Consider the following 20,504-nt stretch of genomic DNA (forward strand, 5'->3'; position numbering starts at 1 on the left):
AGTTTAGCATTCTGTAAATGTCAGATAGACATTTCAGCAATGTACATGTGCAATCAACAATCAACAAATTAAAATATTTGAGTCAAAATTCAATTAAAAATACTAAAAAAATATTGGTGAATTGGTGGTAAAACTGTATGGAATCAATTTGTTTTTATACTCTACATGGATTTTTTAATTTAATTTTTAATTTGTTTCATTTTTTATTTGTATAAATAAAAAAAGCATATACATTCAAAATCATAAATAGTGCTAAAATGAACGTTTTAAAATCCAATAAAGAAAATTTAGTTAGTTTATTTATTTTTTGCTGAAAATTCTATGAAAAGTAAATCATACTGGTAGTGGAATTTGTATGAATTGAATGTGATTTTGTGATATTATCATCAGGATCATATGATTGTATTTGGGTGTTTTCATAACTATGGCCACCTTTATCTTGATTTTTTTTCATGAAAATGTCATATTTGTATGCTAACATTTGAGTAATTTTATTTCATGGTAATGGTATATCTGTATTGAAATACTGTTGTTTTTTCATGAAAAAATATTAAATTAACAACACTTTCATGACCATTCAAAACCTTTTTTTATTTTTTGGTGAAATGGTGGCGAATTTGTGCTTATGCACAACTGAGGGTTAGTTTTAGGAATGGAGATAAGGATGATCCTTCATACTTAGTTAAAAAAAAATCACATATTTTGCATGCAAATAAAATTGGAATCGCCAATTTGTAAAATTCGGGTTGTATATTATTTATATGTGCTAAAGCCTAAAACTTGAGTTAATACACTTGAATAAAAACAGGCCTGCGTTTCCCAAAAGCTTTGTAAGCTTAAGTACATCGTAAACCCATTGAAACCAATGGAGCTACAATCAACTTAAGCTAACGATGCTTTTGGTAAACGCAGCCCAGCGCAACTAAAATTAGAAATTAGACTCTGAATTCTGATTGGCTGATCCATATTCGTAGACATTTTTAGTCATTCCTTATAACTAGTTCTTCCTCGTTTTGACTTGTTGGGGACTCTTTCCAGTTTCTTCTCATTAGGCGAACTGAACTAATACAGCCACACAAATATAGCGCATAAAATTGTACCACCACATCTAACTGGCTCATTAAAACTACTAAGTTACATTTAACTGTATAACATTAAAGTGAATTCAGAAATGAGCAGCCAAACCCAACTTGTACAAAGAAAGATGCGGAAAATTACTTATTCATTGAAAGTCTCAAAGTGAATGAAAGGGGCCAGTCGGCACATTAAGATCCGCAGCGAGCTGTGAAAAGACCTGCTACTACGTGAGCAAACAACACTGGGTTCAACCAGCCGAAAAACAAGCAACCAAGCCTCCCGTTTAACACGCACAAAGACACCAGCTTAACACAGCAGGACACGCATCCAGGGCCGCTTTAACACCAAACGCATTCAAAATCAGCCCTATTCTCTGCAAAGCGCTGCCATTGAGTGCAAAAACACTGAATTTTTCACAATTCATTAGGCTTTTTATAATGCAAAAATCCACAATTTAGAGAAACAACAGTCAAAAGGTTTCACGTTCCTTGGGAATCATTCGGCGAGCGAACAGACGCAGATTCATCAGGTGTCCATCATTCCTGTGGGTAAAGTTGCACTAGTGAGCTTCTGGGACACAAACACAAGCCATGCCAGCGGATTTTGTGGTAAAGAAAGGATGGTTTACATGAACACATCCGCCTCGCTTTTTGAGGACGACTTTGTTGAGCTCATTAGGAAGACTTTAGGTTTTCAGGAAGGATTACAGTTTCTCTGCAACATAATATGGACAAATGTGTCAAGTGCTAGAGGGTGGGAAGGTTATCTGAGGATGTTAGGAAGGTGTCATGTTTGAATGGACCTCCACCCTGCTTACAAACGGCATTGCGAAGGCAAAAACGTTCCTTCTGCTTTTATTAAAAGTCATTTCTTCTTTATGTGTTTAATGTAGAATGTAAATTGTAAGTTAAGCAGAATGTCATTCATAAAGCTCGTTGAGATCATTGTAAGGCTGTTGATTGCTAATGAAATCATTCTCAATATATCAAAGCATGGAAGAAATCCAGAAAATAAAAATTGGTGTTTTATTTATTGGTGTGTTTAATGTGTTTTTGTGATATTATCAATTATACTGGGATATTATTGGGTATTTTCAACTAGGACCACTTTTGGTCTTCTAATATAGTCTCTCATGCTCAACAGGGCTGTATTTATTTGATCACATATACCTTAAAAACAGTAATATTAGGAAATATTATTGCAATTTAAAATAAATTGTTTTAATATATTATGAAATGTAATTTATTCCTGTGGTCAAAGCTGAATTTTCAGCATCATTAGGCCTACTCCAGTCTTCATTGTCACATGATCTTTGCTGATTTGCTGCTCAAGAAAAAAAAAAAAATATATATATATTATTATCAATGTTGAAATCAGAAATCAGAATAAAATATCAACAACTGGGATACAAAAGTGCTCAAAGTTGAAGAAACACATTTATCAAAGTCAAACTTTTTTTATTATTATTTTTTATTTTATTTAAATTTGAGTGTGGTAGTAGGCTAATTCTGGTTCATGTTAACATTCAGCCGGATAATAACTCCCCCACTCCTCAACAGATGGACCCCCTGGGCAGTTTTGGAAACTCTGGATTGCTTCATAACCAAATAACCAAGCATGGCGCCGTGTCATATGGTTCAATGTTTTGCCCCGTGCGTGAGATCTTTCAACCATACACCCCTACAACTCCCACAGCAACACCCCAGTGATCTTGAACATCACGATCTGCTCCTTGAGTCCAGTTCTGCACTGAAGTCAGTAATCAACGGACCAGAGAAAGCGCCTCTCCTTCACATACCAGCCCATCTCTGCACTTCTCACCCGCAGATACCTGCGTCTGGCAATAAAATGAAGAGAGACAGATGATCTGTCCACTTCAGCTGTTTTCAATCTGACAGGATCCAGGGCTATCGGCCACTTCTGCCTAATGGAGTGATGTGATGGGGTGCCTTGAAAGGCCAGAAGTTATAATAATATTTAAAATGGTAAAATATCTGCCTCATCTTGTCCAGGGTTCTGGATTTTCAAATATGCAGCGTTGATGAGTAATGTTATATTTACTAGGCATCATTGTTTCATGTTTCGTTGAGCAAATTCCAGCAATTCTTCTTGCGTGTGTTTCTTTTAACCATTTACCAGCAATAAACAATGAGATTAAAAATAAAAAAAAAAAGGTTCCCTCTCAGGAAGTGTATTATTAGAGTCTGTATGTGTGAGAGTTAGTGAACAATATACAACTTCTACTATTATTACCATTTCTACATTAGTAGTAGTAGTAGTAGTATTGCATAAATGACTAGATTTGCATTTCCTAAAGGAATCAAAAAGGAAAGAATAGAATAAATGGTTAACTATATGCATGTTTTAAGGCAATAAGAGATTTTAAATTTTTTGGCGGGTGTAACGTCTAAAACAAAAAAAGGAAAATAAAACAGGAAAACAAAACAAAACGTAATCAAAGCAAAACTAAACTAAACAAAACTGGAAAGCAAAGAAAAACAAAACAAAGTAGGATAAAACAAAATAGTAAAGCAAATCAAAATAAAACAAAACAAAACAGGAAAACAAAAAAGCTAAATAAAACAGAAACAAAGCAAAAACAATAACAAGAAAGCAAACTAAAACAAAACAAGAAATTAAAGAGAAATAAAACTAAACAAAACAGGAAAGCAAAACAAAATGGCGAAACAAAACATGAGTATCAATATTAGGATTAAGAATGATTTGTCAGTCTTTCATTAAACCAAAAAAATAAAAATAAAAATGCTAATTCCTTACGTGATTGTAATTCATTTTAATCTTGTACCCTCATACGGTAAATCTGAATGTTATATAAAAACTCCATAAAATCAACATACTGATTTACAACCAACAACTTTTTTAGCCATTGCACAATTTAATTCTAGAAAACCATTTGAACTAATCTTTCTCTTTCTTTCTTTTCTTTCTTCATTTCTTGATACAAGAGCTGAGTAATATGTTATACATCAAAACTATATGTCTTGGAAAGTAGTGTCAAGGAAAATTTACTGTCTAATTATCCGCTGGAAGTTTCTGTTTCCTATCAGCATCCAGGAAGCCTATTGGCTCTAAATTGCACACAACATGGAACAATTTAATTTAATCTATGATTGTCTGGTGGGGGCCATTCAGAGCAATTCAATTTGGTAGGCGCCAGATTCCCTTTTCCGCACCCTAAATAACATCCAAAATCACCACAAAGCATCCGAAAAAGAGTCTGAACTCTGTTATTGTCTGTCGGAAATGCTCCATGCTCATCTGGGAGTCAGTCTGAGAGGGAAAAGCTGGGGAAAAGTCTACGATTAGTAATCTGTCAACTTACGTCCTACTACTGGAGGTGTAGTACTGTAAAGTGATTGACTGTCAAGCCCATTACATCTCACCACATTAAAATAAACAGCCGTTCATCTGTGTATTTTAAAAAGCGGGGGAATATCCAGCATGTGAGATGTGAAATTGAAATGTTTGAAAATACGGTTAGACAAATAACTTGGCTTTGGGGAGGGAATGGGAAGAATCGTCCCAGTTCAGGAATCCTGATGGAATGCTGTGGTATTCATTCCAGACAGCTGATTTTGAGAGGGAGTCAAACAATACATGCTGCTCATCCCTCATAACTGGGAAAACAACCGTCTAGATGGTTCTGTAATGTTCCCTAGAGAATCTGGATGACAAACCACTACTCCTAACCAATGCACCATAGGAAAATTGAAACACAATGTGCAGAATTCCACCTCATTTCCTCCTTTCCAAGGATTCCGCGAGCCATTCCTGCTAGTAATTGTGATGACAACTAAACAGCCATTTACTTCACAGTTGCATGACCCTGGGATTGGAAACTGCCTCAAGCACACTAACCCCCTCTTTAAAACACAGCATGAACCTGCCGGGCATAGGATGGTGATGATTTTCCTATTAGTCATTTGGTAAAGATCCACGTAGGAGATTTCCTCAAGATTTTACTGTAGAAAACCCTCGGGTACTAAAGTCATGATTTGCACTTACATATAGCCCAACCTATAGGTGCAGCCTAATCGCAATTAAATTTGTACTGTAGGAATTTGTACATAATGTTTACACTTTAGATATGCTAAAGAGTACAATATGGAAGATAAATCTATATATTTTTATAGCAGATAAATGTACACTGACTATAATTTTATTACAATTAATTGTAATAACTCTAAAACTGAAACTAAAATTAAAAACATTGAAAAAACATTTTTGTTCCTTGAAATAAAATAAACGTTAAATGAAATTACTAGAAATTATAAAATAACTAAAACTTAAACTGAAAAAAATAAAAACTATAGCTACTAAAAATGAAACAACAACAACAAAACCTACTAAACCTTCAACTAAATTAAAATAATAATAATAATAATTCAAATCATTAATATTATTTATAAAAATTATAATAGTAAGTCAGTAATACTTAAATAGCACTGGTTACACTACACTATTATATAGATAAGCTGTGATTTTAGCTTCATAATTAAATAAGAATTCCTGATGAAATATTATATAAACTGAAAAAGATTGTAAATTTTAAAGAAAAATACTGTAAAATTCTACAGTAAAAACCTAGTTAACAGTAAGTTGTCTCATCATATACGTTAAAAAACATAACCTTGCATTATATGTAATTTTACTGTACTTTTTGTCAAATGTATGTATTTTTTAAATGTAAAAACTCTGAATTACCATATAATTTACAGTGAAAAAAAATGTAAAAGAACATTCCCTGCACATATTAAACAATCAGTTTCTTCTTATTTTTTGTTAAATACATACAGGAATATGCCATGCCGTCAACCTGAGATATTGTTATCGTATGGTGAATATCTGGCAACCACAGCAGCTGGATATTTTTTACAGAGTCAAAATCAAAGAATTGCTGCAATTTCCCTTTTCAGTGACCACTCACTTACATTAAGAATTGTGAATAATGAAACAGTCTTTACTTTTAATCAACTTATATGCATATGTTTACAGTGGGGCAAAAAAGTATTTAGTCAGCCACCAATTGTGCAAGTTCTCCCACTTAAAAAGATGAGAGAGGCCTGTAATTTTCATCATAGGTATACCTCAACTATGAGAGACAAAATCAGAAAACAAAATCCAGAAAATCACATTGTAGGATTTTTAAAGAATTAATTGGTAAATTCCTCGGTAAAATAAGTATTTGGTCACCTACAAACAAGCAAGATTTCTGGCTCTCACAGACCTGTAACTTCTTCTTTAAGAGGCTCCTCTGTCCTCCACTCGTTACCTGTATTAATGGCATCTGTTTGAACTCGTTATCAGTATAAAAGACACCTGTCCACAACCTCAAACAGTCCAACTCCAAACTCCACCATGGCCAAGACCAAAGAGCTGTCAAAGGACACCAGAAACAAAATTGTAGACCTGCACCAGGCTGGGAAGACTGAATCTGCAATAGGTAAGCAGCTTGGTGTGAAGAAATCAACTGTGGGAGCAATTATTAGAAAATGGAAGACATACAAGACCACTGATAATCTCCCTCGATCTGGGGCTCCACGCAAGATCTCACCCCGTGGGGTCAAAATGATCACAAGAACTGTGAGCAAAAATCCCAGAACCACACGGGGGGACCTAGTGAATGACCTGCAGAGAGCTGGGACCAAAGTAACAAAGGCTACCATCAGTAACACACTGCACCGCCAGGGACTCAAATCCTGCAGTGCCAGACGTGTCCCCCTGCTTAAGCCAGTACATGTCCGGGCCCGTCTGAAGTTTTCTAGAGAGCATTTGGATGATCCAGAAGAGGATCGCAAGTTGAGTTTTTACTTTTTGGTAAAAACTCAACTTGTCGTGTTTTGGAGGAGAAAGAATGCTGAGTTGCATCCAAAGAACACCATACCTACTGTGAAGCATGGGGGTGGAAACATCATGCTTTGGGGCTGTTTTTCTGCAAAGGGACCAGGACGACTGATCCGTGTAAACGAAAGAATGAATGGGGCCATGTATCGTGAAATTTTGAGTGAAAACCTCTTCCATCAGCAAGGGCATTAAAGATGAAACGTGGCTGGGTCTTTCAGCATGACAATGATCCCAAACACACCGCCCGGGCAACGAAGGAGTGGCTTCGTAAGAAGCATTTCAAGGTCCTGGAGTGGCCTAGCCAGTCTCCAGATCTCAACCCCATCGAAAATCTTGAAAGTCCGTGTTGCCCAGCGACAGCCCCAAAACATTACTGCTCTAGAGGAGATCTGCATGGAGGAATGGGCCAAAATACCAGCAACAGTGTGTGAAAACCTTGTGAAGACTTACAGAAAACGTTTGACCTCTGTCATTGCCAACAAAGGGTATATAACAAAGTATTGAGATGAAATTTTGTTATTGACCAAATACTTATTTTCCACCATAATTTGCAAATAAATTCTTTAAAAATCCTACAATGTGATTTTCTGGATTTTTTTTCCTCATTTTGTCTCTCATAGTTGAGGTATACCTATGATGAAAATTACAGGCCTCTCTCATCTTTTTAAGTGGGAGAACTTGCGCAATTGGTGGCTGACTAAATACTTTTTTGCCCCACTGTAACTATTTTTAAGTAAATTCTACTTAAGTTTAACATTTAGGTGTTGCTGTTTCAATTAGATCATCTGCAGTGCTTCATAGGATGAGCATTTCATATCTATAGCGTCTATAAAAGACATTGAGGGTATAGATTTGTATTTTTTAATGTTGTGATCCATCCCTGTGATTCACTCTATTGAGAAATGAACTGGAAAATACCTCTGGCACCCAGGAAAGCATGGCCACTTAATGTTTCTCTCTATTAAAGCTCATCTCTTCTCTATATTGGGAGTTTTACAACAAAGGTTTGGTTAAAAGCAGCTTGTTAACATTACTGTCTAGACACACTTTGTTTTTTGTTTAGTCTGAGATGAGAGAATGCCAGACAACACCTGCTGGACTTAAATCCGCTTTGTTTCATTGTAAAGACACAAACAAAACGCACTCATCCCTGATTTGGATCCACAACAAAGGTTTCACAGCAAAGGCTGTTGTGTAATAGTGGAAATGCATGTAAACAACCTGCTTTGAACAAAAATACAAATACAAGAGAGAAATCAAAGTGTTTTGCTTATATAAAGTTCTTACTAAACAAGGTCTCTGTAAATAAAACATGTAAACTCCTGGTAAAATCATTTCATTTGAAGTCAATATCAGTGAAAACCGTGACATTTTGGTCTGTGTCTGTTTTCTTTTGACTTTTTTTACGATACTTTTGAGGTACATGTACTTTTATTTTTGATCTTATTCATTATAATTGCATGGGAAAAAGCGACTAGTGCAATAAACATTTGAAAAAACATCCTTATTATGGATGGGTATGTTGAAAGCAACGGTTTGAAGTTGTGTTTTTATAAACACACAGCTTTTCTCTTCACAAGACATTAATTGATGGACTGGAGTGGTGTGGATTACTTGTGGATTATTGTGATGTTTTTATCAGCTGTTTGGACTCTCATTCTGACGGCACCCATTCACTGCAGAGGATATGTTGGTGAGCAAGCGATGAAGAAACAAACTCATCTACATCTTGTATGGCCTGAGGGTGAGTAAATGTTCGTAAATTTTTCATTTTTGGGTGAACTAGGCCCATTCCTTTAAAATCTCTCTTTTTGTGTTTGACAGAAGAAAGCCATACAAGTTTAGATCAACATGAGGGAGAGTAATATGACTTTGTTTTCTCTAATGCGAGTAGACATGATTTTGTCATTAATGTCTTCAATCATTCGTGGTCTCCTTTAATTATCTCATAATTTTGTCATTAATAGCAATTATCTTGATTCATGGGTGACGCTCCTCATGCATCTGACCTCACTGACAATGTCAACAAACTCCTGCTCAGCAGATGATACAGACTTATCGTGTGTTTTCCTCCCTGGTGGTCCGAGTGACCTCATTCCAGGCATTGGATGTCACACCACCCATAAAACAGGCTGTCATGGTTCCCCGCGGAGCAACCTCAAGTACTGACATTCGGACTGCAGATTGGAGTCAGGCTCAGACTGCCAGTGGAGACAGATTGTTTAAAATCGCATGCTTATTTTGTCTTTCGCCTCTTCCTTTTGTATGCTGTATTTGGAACGAGGTATTGTTATGCTGAGAGGAGAGAGGACCTTTTTTACCTTGAGTATTTGTTCTGTGATGGGTTTGTGTTTGCAGACCAGTCCAGTCCCAATATGAAACATAGCTTTCAATCAAAGGGGATTCATGTGTGCAATTTTTATACTCCATTGGAAAACATCTGCCACTTTTACTACTACTTGCACTAGCATCATTAAATGGAATAGCAAAAATAAAGACTGTTTTCAAACAATGGATTATTTATTAATTATTGATTAAATGATATTGAATAATAAATAAGTTTATAAAAAATAAAATATATAATTAATTATTATTTAGTTTAATTAACATTAGTTGCTTTGTTGACATGCATAAAAGAGGCTCAGTTCTTTTTAGTTAAGTTTTTAAATTAATTAATATCTATGTATTATTTCATAATTAAGCTCATAGAATAATTAAGATTAAAACTAATATTTAGTTTAATATTAATTATTTTTGACAAGTCTGAAAAAGACTAGATTACAGGTTTTTATTAAGTTTAATTAATTAATAATTAAGATTATAGAATAATTACAATTAATAATTATTAATTAATATTGAGTTTAATTGTTAATTATTTTGTTGTCATGTCTGAAAGAGCCTCAGCTAATGATTGGTTTAGTGAACTAGTTCAACTGAATCAGTGAAATAATCCAATTTAAAAGGTCTTGAATGTGGAACTTTAAGCAGCACTGAAATAATAAAATAATAATAATAATAATAATAAATAAAATAAAATAGTCACATTCTATCACATTTAAAGGGATTGTTCACCTATAAATGAAAATACTGTCATTAATTACTCACCCTCATGTCGAGCTGTAGCTCTCTTATTTAACCCTTTTTTTAATACACTACAAATATAGCTATGTGGGATTATTAGCAGAAATCATACCATGTGTCATACTCGCGGGGACAGTATGCTTGGAAATAATATTTAATGTATTCCATTGCATTCATTATTTGTAGTGCGCCAGCCACACAATAGCAATAGCTTAAGCTTTGTGCTTTTAGTGCTTTTAATATAAAACAAAGTCTCAGCTTTCAAAATCAGTTTTATAACGAAACACAAATTATGTGTCTTACAATAATGTGATTTTCAAGATCTTTAATGTGGCGTGACAGATCGCTGTATTTATGTGAATAAATTCATTAAATTATTGTGAAAATTCCACCACCTGCTCCTCAAAAACGTCCCAAACTTTCATTCCTCACATAATCTGTTTAATTAAACAGCAATAAAACGTTCTAAAGGTTGAAGTGGACTCAAATTTGTTAACATACGTTATATTGTTGTCTTTTCTGCTGTAAACGTTAAGTGACTATACAAACTGTTTTATTCATGGTATACTGTAAATGAGGACATAATATTTAATATTTAATATTTAAACTGACAGATTTTGAAAACTGAAATTTGGAATATCTCCCGGTGCTCCAAATCCGGGCTATTTGCATGCGCAAAAGGCTAGAATAGCCTATCTCAAAATATTATAACTATATAATCTTTATTCTCAAAACATTTCGACTTTAATCGCGAAACATTTCGACTTTATTCTCGTAGTGTTTCGACTTTATTCTCCTAACATTTCGACTTTATTCTCGTAGTTTCGACTTTATTCTCGAAATATTACGACTTTAATCTCGTAATCTTAGATTTTTTTTTTTTTTTTTTTACGAGGCACTAAAACGCAGTCGTAGACTATCCTTTAAGATTTTTCATCAAAAAGGCTATTTTTGATGAAATTCGAGAGTTTCCTTACCCTGCATAGACAGCAACAGAATGGAAAAACAAAAATAACGCCTTTATTCACCAATTTCTTCTCTTCCGTATCAGACTGTAACAACTTCAAAGTTGTTCTTTTTATTTTCTCGTAGCTTCATAAAATTAAGGTTGAACCACTGATTTCACATGGACTATTTTAACGATGTCCTTCCTACCTTTCTGGGCCTTGAACATGTCAGTTGCATTGCTCTCTATGCGGGGTCAGAAAGTTCTTGGATTTAATCAAAAACATCTTAATTTGTGATCCAAAGATGAAATAAGGTCTCCCAGGTTTGGAACAACATGAGGATGAGTAATTAATGACAGAATTTTCATTTCTGGGTGAACTATCCCTTTAAGTCCACAAATTCCCCCCAAAATCAATGGATAAAATTCCCAAAAAAGAATCTGCAGATTCCGTCTGGGCATGATTATAAGGTACTCCAGTGGAATTAAGCAAAGTATTTCCAGAGAGACTCTTTTGTACATTAGCGTGCTCCCAGGGCACTCGAGGGGACTTATATTTACAGCAGCGATAGACCAAAATTAGAGGTCCTATTCTTGTTGTTGTCTGCGAATGCTGTTCATTAGGAAAGCTAGAGGTTTCTGTTTTGCCTCACATGACAGAACCTGGGAGCACATTAATTAAAGCCAATTACAGATAGTTTAGAAATCCCTCTGCTAAGCCTTTGAAAGCAATTTGTAGGAGATGAAACAGCGCGGGTCAACCGCCATAATAGAAGAGAGCATCTCTATAACATGTGCGCTTTGATGGGAGTTAGCAAACAATTTACGCTAAGACGCCTAATCCAAAACAGACTAGTTTAATGAACTAGTGATACTAAATAACAAGGACAGCTTTTATCCTTTATCTAGACTTCTTAGTTTTACATTGATACATTGATACATTTACATTTAGCAGACGCTTTTATCCAAAGCGACTTACAGTGCATTCAGGCTATACATTTTGTTTTATCAGATAGTTTTCATACCTATGAATTCGTCTTCCACATCACACGGTTGCAAAAGCATCGAGGCCTGTAGGACGCTACAAAAAAAGAGGCTAAATCACATATGATAGCAACCCCCATGACGATTTTTTTTATCTCAGCTGATGCACAGTCCTCTATAATCTTCACTTGATTTATCTTTGGCTCTTTGGCCTTGAAGAATTCCAGTGCCGTTCGTTTGAAAGGATGAGAAAACAGAGCGAGTGCCCCATACCGGGAGGTAAGGATCCCCACCGAGCTCTCTGACATCCCGGGACCTCAAGGGTCGTCCTGCCAGAGGGGGTGTGAGTATCTCTGCTCCAGGTGGAGCGATATGTGATGGTGAGGAACGCAGGGTTCGGAGGTTTAGACAGGCGTGTCGGGATACGGCTAATGAGATATATGTGTCCAAAACACCTCCGTCTCTGAGGTCTAGTAAAAATTTGTATTGTGATATTAGGGTGTGGAGGTTAAGTGTGGGATTTCTGCACCGCTAGTAGCACCAAACAGAACTGCAATCTGAGCAGTGTGGCATAACAACTTGAGCTCACTGGAAAAACATTTTGGCAAAAATCCCAAAAACCAAATACCTATATGTGCAACTCACTGCAGTTGCCACCTGTAATGACCACTACTAGCAGTAAAACACCATCTTTTAATAATAATAATACATTTTATTTATAAAGCACTTTACATTTTAAAGAAAATCTCAAAGTGCTACAGAAAAAGTAATTGTAGTATACAGAAATACAAATAAAATGAAATGCAGCTGCCAACTGAGATTAAACAAAGAAGTTTAAACATTAAACATTAAAGGACTTTTATAAAAAAGTAAGTTGTTTTATTCCTTTTCACACAAATCAAGAGTAGAGCATAAGTAATCTACTTATCAATTAATGACTAATTTCCATGCAGTTCATTGCACAATACTTTGTTGTGACCTAAAACATTTTTACCAGTGTACATGATTCTGAAATTAATACATGTTGCTGCTTTCATCATGTAATCAGCTCAGTATGTATGGTTTTTCTGACAAAAGAAACAGTGCTGGGTAGTAACTGATTACTTGTATTCGTAATTACGTAATCAGATTCCAAAAGTTAAGTGCGCATAATTGGATTACATTACATTTTAAAATGCTCATGATAAGATTAATCAATCATAATCAATTTTTAATTTTTTTGGATTACATAAAATTAATTAAATAGCAGTTATGATTAAAGACTTTTTATGATTTCATCTCAAGTTTGCTCTTGTTAACACTATTGGTTAGGTTTAGGGTCAGGTTTAGTGTAGTGTTACATTATTTTAGTGCGATAAAGCATTAACCTTTTAGCGCAACTCTCTGGGTATTTCATTTCCGAGCTGCTGTGATTAAAAACAACAACCATTGTAACAAAACACTGCCAGATCTATTTTGGATAAAACCGAACACGCCTGTAGTGCCACTCACAAGACATCTCACTTTGAAAGTGTCGCGAAATTTGCAAGAAGCAACTTAAAGGGCACCTATTATGCAAAATCCACTTTTACATGGTGTTTGGACATAAATGTGTGTTGGTAGTGTGTGAACACAACCATCCTACAATGATAGAAATCCAACCACTCCTCGTTTTTTAATCCCCTTTAAACCAAGTCAGTCTCACTAGGCCTGCCGTTTTGACTCTCACCGCAGTGTGACGTCACATTTCGGAGGGCGGGGCCACAGGGGTTTGATTGACAGCTCTGCATTGCTCTGTCCTTCATTTTCTCCGCACTCGAGCAGCTGTAACGTCAACAATGTCTCGTAAGCAATCCCGGTGCTCTGTGTTTGGATATAAGACTGAATATAAGAGTCTTCATTTTCTCCCAACATCTGAGCTGCTGAGGACGCAGTGGATTACTTTCATTTTTCAAGGTAATGCCTCAAAATCTACCTAAATACGTGATCACTCCAGACTCCTTTGTGAATGTCATGTTGTTATAGTGCTAAGCGTTTTAACCGTATTTGTGTGCGTACATTATTAAAGTATTTTAATTTACCAGTGCAGCACTTGTGAGATTAGTTCATGCCTCTGTAAAGTCACGCTTTTTCGTCCCACTTTCAGTGTATTTGACTTCCCAAATGTACGGCTAAACACCGGTTCTCTCGCTCTCAGTTATGCTGCGTCTACCGGCTGTTTATTGCTGTAGATATGCAATGCAGATAGACGTATGCACGACGCCCTCTTCTGGAGACGGGGCGGGAATATGCAGCTCATTTGCATTTACAGCCATACACTCCAAAACAGCTCTTTTTTAGACACACCCCAAAAATGACATTTTCTAGCTGTTATAATAAATTATCTGTTGGGTATTTTGGGCTCATACTTCACAGATACATTCTGGGGACACCCAAGACCAATATTACATCTTGTAAAAAGGGACATAATAGGTGGCCTTTAATAATTGCAGAAATGATGGCAAAGGTGCGATTTTCTAATAAGCCTGGGTTGTGTTTGGTGGCAGGGGAGTATTTAAACGTATTATTATTTTTTTTTAATTCTGTTTAGTGCCACTAGTAGAGCAAAAAATAAATAAATAAAAATAAGTACTTTCTTTCTTTTATCACAACACAAAAGCCACAATTTTGAATAGTTTCAATTGTTTTTAATAAAGGTCAATAGGGTCCAAAATAAAATATGCAATAAAAGACCGTTTAAGGTAAGATTACACTAGATTTTTACATTTTTCAAAGAAAATGCCAGTTGCCCTTGTGCAAAAGTGACCACCATAATGCTACAAGTGAAATGTTGCCAGAGCGTTGATAAATGGTTGCTAAAGCGTTCTGTGTGATTCTAGTTTGATTTACTTACTTTTTATAGCATTATATTGCCAGACTAGATTCTGTGCTGCTTATCATGGATGTCACAAGAGCTATCTTGAGTCTTTTTGTGTGTGACTACAACTATAAAACAGAACATGTAAACAAATGTTAGATTTGTTCCCTATTCCGCATAGCTCTACACACTGCAGCTGCAGATTACAATGAACTCACTCAGAAACAATGAAAGACAAATATACATGATTCAAGACCGGCACATTGTGAATCTCAGTTTGTAGTACAATCACAACTGTGCTTGTTTTGGGCTCTATGTAAGCAGAAATAACATCAGAATTTAGCTTGGCTGAAAATTGAGTTTGGCTGAATGAAGACGAAGTTACTATTATTTGTCGAAACAGCTGGTTGGGTGTTTAGACAGAGCTTCCCTTCACCCTGGCCCACACAGAGCCACTTCCAGCCTCATTCTGACCTTCCTGGGGTTGGCGCCAGACAGCAGGTTCGAACAGATGCATTGTGGGAAGGAAGTACTATGTTTGCCAGTGCATTGTTATTGCTGGGCTGATAGAGAGAAGGGCCAATTAATTAAGATAATAGAGTGGCACCACAATGGGTTATTGAGTCATTTACGGAGGATGTTGTTTGCTGTCTCGCCAACACACGCACATTCAGAGCAATTCTTCTACAGACACACGAATACAATGACGGCTGATCGGCATCTCTGGCTGACTTCCCAAGATCCACCTGCCCAGGTTAACAAGTTCAATGATGTACAGTAAACACCTTTAAAAGACAGTTAAAATATACTGTAGGTGAGTTTATTCATGTTTTTACTTTCTTATACATACATATTTATTAGCATTTTCACTTTAATTTAGAAAATATTTATTTACTTATTTATTTTTCTGCACATTTTTCAGAAGTCTTCTGCTTAGACACCACCATCACCAATTCATGATGAGTTTTGCACTGGAAATTATTCTCATATTTGTTGTATTCTAAGCTTTTTGTCAGAAAATATCTTTAAATTTTCAGAAAGGCTTTTGAAGTGTGTTTACATATTAACCTGAAATTTGAACTGCAACAAAATAACACGAGCAAAATCTTAATCAAAGCTGGCATCCAATTCTTCTTTTCAATATGGATGAGAACAAATGAGCCTTTTTCTATGGGAAAAGGGTTTATTTTAGATGACCAAGTCATTTTTTTCCACAGAATTGGACACAGTGGTTCTACTTTAGTCTGTATTAAAGCCATAAGTGAATAATAGTGGCATTTGTGACTTGCTTGTTGGGTGGTCTATGTCCTCTATTATTTCCCTGACTTTTTTTTTTTCTAATATTACATTGCACGCTAAATACTAAATTTAGATGTAAAAGGACAAATAATGAATCAGTCTAGCCACTCTTTGTTCATTGTTATTCACCACACACGCACACATATATATATTTTCTTTTTACTAGTGTAATTCCAAAGAGTTACATAAGGTTACATTTTTATGTGATTTATTGTCTCTTTGGTAAACTCTATAATTATTAGAATCAATAAAATGCATACTAAAAACATCTACTTTGTAAGGGATAATCAACGGCTAGCTGTGCATTAAATGATTTGAATGCACGACGTGGAGGCGAAGAACCACCTGACGCGCAGCCGTTGTTTATCCCGTTTATGCCATGATCATTTGCCAGCATTCACATATTAAAGATGTTAATAATATTTGCGCTGCAATATTTGACCGGAACGATAAAAATTACAGTTATTTTCGTCTGTATTACTATTCAACTGTAACTATATGTTACTATGGTTACCAATGTTTATAGGAAACGCATTAATATAGAACGTGATTAAACTGACCTGGAACTACCTGCAGTTCAACGAATTTAATCAACACCTGCCAGCCAATCAGAATCCAGTATTCAGACAGACCATGGCATAAGTGTATTTATTATAAAGAACTATCAGCAACATGACAGTAAAACAGTTGCAAGTCTGGATGAAAGATCTCGACTTAATATATAAGAACCAGAAGAGTATAGATAAGAGAATAATAGACATTAACCAGATGCAGATGCTCTGATAATCTGAAACAGATCTGAAAATATAAATCAGTCCTGTGCAAGATTGGGATGTTCCCAAGAAACTGTAGATGCATAGCAAGTACAAAGGACATTTATATATCAGATTTTCCAGAGCCAAAAAGTGAAAAGATTCATGTGTTCACAAGGGATAAAAATGTGAACAACCTCTCCCTAAACTCCATAAAATGTCATTTTAAATGTCAAAATTACATATATGTGACCCTGGACCACAAAACCAGTCTTAAGTCGCTGGGGTATATTTGTCGCAATAGCCAAAAATACACTGTATGGGTCAAAATTATAGATTTTTCTTTTATGCCAAAAATCATTAGTATATTAAGTAAAGATCATATTCCATGGAGATATTTTGTAAATTTACTACTGTAAATATATCAAAACGTCATTTTTGATTAGTAATGTGCATTGCTAAGAACTTAATTTGGACAACTTTTAAGGCGTTTTTTTCTCAATATTTAGATTTTTTTGCACCCTCAGATTCCAGATTTTAAAATAGTTGTATCTCAGCCAAATATTGACCTATCCTAACAAACCATACATCAATGGAGAGATTATTTATTCAGCTTTCAGATGAAATATAAATCTCAATTTCGAAAAATTGGCACTTAAGACTGGTTTTGTGGTCCAGGGTCACATATAAATAGAACATTTAAGGAAAATTTCAGGTTGAACAGAAGTTATACACATAATAATAATAATATATTTGATTACAATAACAAAAATCACTCAATTAGTGAAAAATATTTGTTGTTAAATTAAAAATAATGTAAAAAATATGTACTCTCAATCTGTATAAACAAAAGAAAAACGTATTGTTAAATTCTAAAGCTATTATTAATAAAATCGTTTAATAATGGCGCTCAATTTATAAAACAATTTGTTCGCTGAAATAAAAATTATTTTCAAAAAATGATTTTAAATATATATTTTAATATAAATAGTATAAAGAGATAAAATAAATATAAAATAAATAATTGCACTCAATTTATAAAAGCTAAAAATAGCTTGTTAGCTGAAATAAAAATATTTCTTTCAAAAAATAATAATAAACATTTTATAAGATAAATAATTGCACTCAATTTGTAAAAACAACTCATTAATAAAATCTAAAAATAATTAAGAAAATATTTGAATAAAACAACTGCACACAATTTGTAAATAAATAAATAGGAAATTAAAAATATTGACGGCACTTTTTTTTTGTCAGTATTTTTATTTATTTATTTATTGTTTTTACTGTAATAAAACAAATATTTGCATTCAATTTGTAAAAACTATACATAGTTCATTTATAAAAATTCATTCAAAAACATCATTAAAATAACTGAATAAAATAAACAAACAGGTTGCAAAAACGTTATGCATTTTTAATGGACATGTATGGAGCAAGTGGGTTACTTGGAGCAGATAGTGAAAGGCCCCTTTGGACCCCCTCTCTGATCAAGGCACCTGGAATCATCCTAACCTTCGCCTAAGTTAATGAAGAATGAGCGGTTGAATCTACACTTTTGACTGGGAAATCAAAGCACATCTCAAGGCAAAGTAACTTCTTTTAAGTAACTTTGTTTAATACTGTACAACCTCAAGTGTCCTGCACTGAACAATCATACTGTATGCCTGCAGAGCTACAGAGCTATTGTTTCCAGCAGAACAAAGCTCAGTCCAGATAAAACAACAATAGCCGCGGGGCTGCAGTGCTGGCCAGCACAGATAAGGCCCTCGCAGACGCCGCCTGGCTTTTCTCATGTGGCTTCTACGTGAGGACTCCTCCCAAAACCAGATCACAGTTAATCTGTCAGCTTCTCCTCTCGCTTTCAAGTGCTCAGAGTGGGTGTGAAACCTAAACCCTCCCTGACAAGAACTTACAGCCATATCACAACACATCCTGATAATGCAATCCATCAGTCTTCAAATCAAAGCCAATCTCACAAAGCGTCCGTCAACTTTACAAAACTTGCATATGTTTTATACATTTGCTAAGAAGTCATGGCTTTCTGGAATACTTGATTCTGATTGGTCAACAATGTTTTGGTCAAATAATTTTTCTTTCTCATTAAATAAAAATAATTAAATTACATTTTTATTTTTAAAATGTAATAGATTTAAATTAAAATCAATTAGATACTTTTACTAAAATAATTGTTAAACTATTTTTTTTTTTTAATTGTTAAAATTAAAAACAATTATCTTTATAATAAATGTATTTTAATACAATTTGGACTCGGTTTGTAAAAACAAAATATATTGTTAAACTCTAAAAACATTATAAACAGAATTGTTTAATATAATACACTGCACTTAATAAAAACCATAAATATAAATAAATACATAAATAAAATTAAATATATTTTAATAAAATGAATAATTGTAATATAAGACGTTATGGTATATCCCAAACATATTATTTATTTATTTGGAATATACTGAAGATTCCAAACACACCAAAATATTTGTCTCTAAAATTCTACTCATGTCAATAAATATTTAACCACAAGGCTTTGAAATATTTTTAGAATATTTCTATACACTGGAGTAAATTTACAGCATGTGAACGGAAACAAACAAATCAGAGTAACACAATATGTACAGCAGCAAACAGGAAAAGGAAAGAATCAGGAGGACAATGAACATCACTGACCTCCAAACATTTAAATAAATGCAATGTACGTCCTGTCCTAAGAGTGAGGTTGTGTAAGGCTATACTACATACTGTAAACACAACTCAGACTAAATTGTCTTAAAGTAGCCTATTAAATGAGTAACCCTCATGGTCTGTTTGGGGTCTTGGAGACCCTCATGCTTAACGCTTAAACACAAGGTTGAGTTTTTTCTCAATTTTATGAGCTTATAACTAACTGTAAACAAATGTTAAATGTTAAAATAAAGTTTCAAACGTCTTCTGTTTTTACATCTTCAGTTTAACAGATAGGCTACTTCAATTTGGGGTCTCAGAAACACCCAGGTAAAGCATAAATGCAATGTATTTTCCTATAAAACAAACTTTTAAAACGATTACACCTGTAAAAATCAGCTTTAGGCTATTTATCATATAATGTAGCCTAAACAAACATAAATCAAACAATCACCTTTCACTTAAAATGTAGAAAAAAGTTTCCTATTAACATGTATACAGCCTATCGTTCATATCATATAAATATTATGGCATATGTATACGGTATCTGATAAAGGCTGTATCAAAATACCATGGTATTGTACATCACTGTAACGTTACCAAAGTTATTTAAAGTTGACAGAACAACCACAAACAGCAATTGTAAACCTACCGAGTGTTATTTCCCCGTCGTCGCTGCTGGTTTTATTCCGGTTTCTGTTGTAATGTCAGTGAGGTGAGTCGCGTGAAGATGCGCGGCGAGTCGCGTGTGTTTTCCGCGCCTCCTTCACTATAAACAAACTCTCACAGAGCCACTCCTCCGCTCCCCAAACCCGCTTCACTCCTGTCACATCCGAGCAGTGCTAGAATGACCTCGGGCAGGTGTGTGGTTCACACGACGGCAACAGGTCAACATCCGAGGAACCGCGGAGAGTCGAGGTTTGATGGGAACATTAGGCTGTCCTCTGAGGTTTTATGAAGGTAAATTCAAGACTTTTTGTTT

At 34.8% G+C, this 20,504-nt stretch overlaps 1 protein-coding gene across 1 annotated transcript in view; it reads right to left on the minus strand.

Moving 5' to 3' along the window:
* Positions 1–20,457, minus strand: part of si:dkey-49n23.1 (semaphorin-3D) — a 59,756-nt gene extending 39,299 nt beyond the window's left edge. The window contains exon 1 of the mRNA XM_058760210.1: positions 20,175–20,457. The gene's annotated coding sequence lies outside the window, so the exon portion shown is untranslated. The remainder of the gene's footprint in view (positions 1–20,174) is intronic.
* Positions 20,458–20,504: the final 47 nt, after the last annotated feature.

Source organism: Onychostoma macrolepis, chromosome 22 (assembly GCF_012432095.1).
Source record: "Onychostoma macrolepis isolate SWU-2019 chromosome 22, ASM1243209v1, whole genome shotgun sequence".
NCBI lineage: Eukaryota > Metazoa > Chordata > Actinopteri > Cypriniformes > Cyprinidae > Onychostoma > Onychostoma macrolepis.